General features: G+C 46.1%; 1 pseudogene; it reads left to right on the forward strand.

Annotated features, from left to right (window-relative positions):
• The first annotated feature begins 1,715 nt into the window (after positions 1-1,715).
• On the forward strand, positions 1,716-4,616 carry LOC143406217 (chondroitin sulfate synthase 1-like; annotated as a pseudogene).
• Positions 4,617-5,637: the final 1,021 nt, after the last annotated feature.

Genomic DNA, 5,637 nt, shown 5'->3' on the forward strand with positions numbered 1-5,637 from the left:
TTTTAAAATATTTCTTTCATCTCTCTATGTAATCTCTATGTAGTTGGAACCACAGGGGAATTTGCTTTTTTTAAAAAAGATTAATGATGAAATACTTTGCCAGGCCTTTTAAGTTGGTGTTTTTAGTCAGCTTTTTTTGCTGCTGCAACCAAAGACCTGACAAGAACAATTTTAAGGAGGATAGTTTATTTGGGGGCTCATGGTTTTAGAGGTTTTACTCCATAGACAGCTGGCTCCATTCCTTAGGGCTCCAGGTATTGCAGAACATCATGGCAGAAGAATGTAGCAGAGAGAAGCAGCTCACATGATGATCAAGAAGCAGAAAGAGTCTCCACTTACCAGATACAAAAATAAATACCCTCCAAATGTGCATTATTATTATTATGAATAATGGATTTAAATATATTTGATAATGTATTTTAATCCAATCAGTTATTATCTGTGTTAATATGCAAATTGTCCTAATTTTGGCCAGTGGGAGCTTCTTTAGTATCTCCTGAATTCTTTAATATAAGACTTTGATCTTTGGTAGCTACTATTATGGTAGCTTTCCCTAAGGTAGATTCTAGTTTATAGTAGAATTTAGTAATATATTTAATTTAAATAAACATATTTAATATTCACACAATAAATTTTGTAATCATTTCTCAAAATAAATAAATATCCCAAAGACATGCCTCAGATGCCCACTTCCTTCAGCCACTCCCTGCCTGCCTTCAGTTAGCCCTCAGTTAATCCTCATTAGGGGTTAATTCACTGACTAGGTTAAGCTTTCATAACCCAGTCTTCATCTCTAAGCCTTCTTGCATTGTCTCATACAGGAGCCTTTGGGGGACACCTAATATCTAAACCACAGCAGCGGGTGAGGGCGAACAACTATGGTTCCATACTTTTTGGACAGTTCTATGCAGAGAAAGGATAAAAATCCTATGACTTGAGCAAGAAACTTGAGAAAAGCAGGACTAGAGGGCAGAGGTAGAGACTTGAAAGGCTCAAAAAGCCTCTGTTCAACTTTTATTTTTATGTCTTGGCTGGTCAGTGTGTATCACATTCTTAGGCCACCAGCAGTGCATAAAAGTTGGAAGCAGGTTCTACTGCTCTATCTCAGTCTGGCTTCTAACAGACACAGGCCTTCCGAAAAAAAGAATACATATATATATATATATATATATATATATATATATATATATTGGAAAACTAAATAAAGTTAAAGTTACAGGAAGTAAAAATTGAACACTATTTATGTGCATTTAGTGCACATTATACCTCAGATGTTGAAAAAGAGACAAAAAAAGCAAAACCCAGAAACCTTCCAGGTAGGCTTCTGTTGCAATGGCGAGCAAAGCCGGAGGATGTGCAGCTGCGACGGCGGCGTCGGCCACGAAGAGGACGGGGGCGGGCGCAGCACAGCAGCACAATCCGAGCAGAGCCGCCGCCTAGCTCCCGAGCCGCCGCCGGCGCGCTCCGGGCACGGTCTACTGTTAAAGGCGCAGGCCGCGGAGGTTGGGGCGGGCGTGCGGAACAAAGCGCCGGCGCGGGGCCTGCGGGCGGCTCTGGGGCCGCGATGGGCGCGGCGGGCCCGCGGCGGCCGCGGCGCTGCCCGGGCCGGGCCTCGCGGCGCTAGGACGGGCTGGCCTCCGCAGGCGGGGGCGGCGGGCTGAGGGCGCGGGGAGCCTCGGCGGCGGCAGCGGCCCTGCGGGCGGAGTGGCGCGGGAATGGCCGCGCGCAGCCGGCGCGCCTGGCTCAGCGTGCTGCTCGGGCTGGTGCTGGGCTTCGTGCTGGCCTCTCGGCTTGTCCTGCCCTGTGCTTCGGAGCTGAAGCGAGCGGGTCCGCGGCGCCGCACCAGCCTCGAGGGCTGCCGCGGGCAGGTGGCGGCGGCAGCGGCAGCAGTGTCCCAGGCCTGCGGAGTGCGCGGCAATGCGCGGGGGGGGGGGGGGGGGAGGGGGCAGCTGTGGCTGCACGGCTTGGCCCCGATGGTGGCCCGCGCGACAGGAACTTTCTCTTCGTGGGAGTTATGACTGCCCAGAAATACCTGCAGACCCGCGCTGTGGCTGCCTACAGAACATGGTCCAAGACAATTCCTGGGAAAGTGGAGTTCTTCTCTAGTGAGGGTTCAGACACATCTATACCAATTCCAATAGTGCCACTAAGGGGCGTGGATGACTCCTACCCGCCCCAGAAGAAGTCTTTTATGATGCTCAAGTACATGCATGAGCACTACTTGGACAAGTATGAATGGTTTATGAGAGCAGATGATGATGTTTACATCAAAGGAGATCTTCTGGAGAGTTTCCTGAGGAGTTTGAATAGCAGTGAGCCCCTGTTTCTCGGGCAGACAGGACTGGGCACCACAGAAGAAATGGGGAAACTGGCCCTTGAGCCCCGTGAAAACTTCTGCATGGGGGGGCCTGGTGTGATCATGAGCCGGGAGGTGCTTCGGAGAATGGTACCACACATTGGCAAGTGTCTCCGGGAAATGTACACTACACACGAGGATGTGGAAGTAGGAAGATGTGTCCGGAGGTTTGCAGGCGTACAGGGTGTTTGGTCTTATGAGATGCAGCAACTTTTTTATGAGAATTATGAACAGAACAAGAAGGGGTACATCAGAGATCTCCATAACAGTAAGATTCACCGAGCTATCACGTTACACCCGAACAAAAACCCACCCTACCAGTACAGACTACACAGTTACATGCTCAGTCGCAAAATTGCTGAGCTGCGTCATCGCACAATACAGCTCCACCGAGAAGTTGTCCTGATGAGCAAATACAGTAACACAGAGATTCATAAGGAGGACCTCCAGTTGGGAATACCCCCTTCCTTCATGCGGTTTCAGGCCCGCCAACGAGAAGAGATTCTGGAATGGGAGTTTCTGACTGGGAAGTATTTGTATTCAGCTGCCCTGCCGATGGTCAGCACCCCCCACCCCCCAGAGGAATGGACTCAGCCCAGAGGGAAGCCTTGGATGACATCGTCATGCAGGTGATGGAAATGATCAATGCCAATGCCAAAACCCGGGGGCGCATCATCGACTTCAAGGAGATCCAGTATGGTTACCGCCGTGTGAACCCCATGTACGGGGCAGAATACATTCTGGACCTGCTGCTTCTGTACAAGAAGCACAAAGGTAAGAAGATGACAGTTCCCGGGAGGAGGCACGCATACCTACAGCAGACTTTCAGCAAAATCCAGTTTGTGGAGCATGAGGAACTAGATGCACGGGAGCTGGCCAATAGAATCAATCAGGACTCTGGATCCCTATCCTTCCTCTCCAATTCCCTGAAGAAGCTTGTTCCCTTCCAGCTCCCTGGGTCCAAGAACGAACGCAAAGAGCCCAAAGATAAAAAGATAAATATACTGATCCCTTTGTCTGGACGATTTGACATGTTTGTAAGATTTATGGGTGCCGCAGTCTCTGGCTGGGCACAAATCACGAGTCTCCACACAGCTTGTAGATTCAAACAGCAATTCTTTATTCCCGAACTCACACCGGCCGTCTACAAACACGCTCTGGGGGAATCCACGTTCTCTGCCCAAATCCACCCACATGGGCTTCTGTCTCCCAAAATATACTGTCTGACGCTAAGCACTCAAGAGGAACTCAGCAGCAGGATACGCCCTATTCTAAAGGGGGAACACCCTAATCTCCTATTATGCTAAACTGCCCTATTCTAAAGGGGGAACACCCTAATCTCCTATTATGCTAAACCGCCCTATTCTAAAGGGGGAACACCCTAAACACGGATCCTGCCCTGGTCCTTGAGCAAGGTCACCTTTCAGAAGTCCTTCCACTAGACAGCATGGGAGTAAGCTGGCAAGGAATTTGTCATACCTACTTGGCTGATGGCTCCCAGCATATGGGAAACTTTGAGAAGACATGTCTCATCCCAAATCAGAACGTCAAACTTGTTGTCCTGCTTTTGAATTCTGATTCCAACCCTGATAAGGCCAAACAAGTTGAACTGATGAGAGATTATCGCATTAAGTACCCTAAAGCTGACATGCAGATTTTGCCTGTGTCTGGAGAGTTTTCAAGAGCTCTGGCCCTTGAAGTGGGATCTTCACAGTTTAATAACGAATCTTTGCTCTTCTTCTGTGATGTTGAGCTTGTGTTTACTGCCGAATTCCTGCAACGGTGTCGAGCAAATACAGTTTTGGGCTAACAAATATATTTCCCAATCATCTTTAGCCAGTATGATCCAAAGATTGTTTATAGTGGGAAAGTTCCCAGTGACAACCATTTTGCCTTTACTCAAAAAACTGGCTTCTGGAGAAACTATGGGTTTGGCATTACTTGTATCTATAAGGGAGATCTTGTCCGAGTGGGTGGCTTTGATGTTTCCATCCAAGGCTGGGGGCTGGAGGATGTGGACCTCTTCAACAAGGTTGTCCAGGCAGGTTTGAAGACGTTCAGAAGCCAGGAGGTAGGAGTGGTACACATCCACCACCCTGTCTTTTGTGACCCTAATCTGGATCCCAAACAATACAAAATGTGCTTGGGGTCCAAGGCATCAACATATGGGTCCACGCAGCAGTTAGCTGAAATGTGGCTGGAGAAAAATGATCCAGGTTACAGTAAAAGCAATAATAATGGCTCTGCACAGACAGCCTGATGTCCAGCTCTGCTGGAAGGGACATTTTTAATTACCTAATTTATTTTTCAAAAATTTTTGTATGATCAGTTTTTGAAGTCCATACAAGGATATATTTTCCAAGTGGTTTTCTTACATAGGACTCCTTTAATATTGAGCTTTTTGAACAAAAATGTGATCAATGTTTGCCTTTGAATACATCTTCTTGCTGAAAATTATGTAGCAGACTTGCTTAATTCTGACTTGAAATATCCCTGATGAACAAAACCTTTTATGTTTTTTTTATGTTTTCTTTCCTGGCCCCTTCTCTGCAGTCCTATGGCAGAAACATGAACATTCCTATGAAGTATTATTATAACAAACAAACAAAAAAAACACTTTAACTCTGGTAAATGTTCTATTGTGACTGTTAACCTTGCACAGATTCTACCTTTTATCTTTTTTTTTACACAAGTTTTTTTTTTTTTTAAAGCCATCTCAAGTTCCAGTTGTAAAATAAGTAAATGTAATAATATCTGTATTATCAGTACCAGCATCTTCAGCAAAGCTTTCCAGAGTTGATTATTTCCCCCACACTGTATTCTACCCTTCAAGGTCAAGTAGCTTTGATAAGCAACGGGAGTGAGGACAGCACAGCCAGAGCTGGAGTGGTTCCCGGGATGCCGTGGCCTGAGCAGGCCTGGCACCACATTGTGAGAAGTGTTTGGTATTTTCTCTCTTGCTGACCCTTCTCTTTAGAGGGTGAAGTATTAATATTTAGAATGATGAAGAAGAATCACTGTAATAATTCTAATGTATGCAAACTAAACAAACAAAAACACCCTAATGAAAACATGGGGGGTGGTGTATGTGGTTTCATTCCTTTCGTCCTTTCTGTTGTGGAGATGGTTACTTCATTCTTTAATTACTGTTTGTTTCATCCTTGACATCTGAATACCTTTAATTTATTTAATATCCATTGTTTAGAGTTCTGCCATTTCTTGAGTATCTGTTAGTATTAGTATTTATGTGTACCAGGAGTGTGGGTAGTATGTTTTATTTG

The sequence above is a fragment of the Callospermophilus lateralis genome, chromosome 8, assembly GCF_048772815.1.
Source record: "Callospermophilus lateralis isolate mCalLat2 chromosome 8, mCalLat2.hap1, whole genome shotgun sequence".
NCBI classification, from domain to species: Eukaryota; Metazoa; Chordata; class Mammalia; order Rodentia; family Sciuridae; genus Callospermophilus; species Callospermophilus lateralis.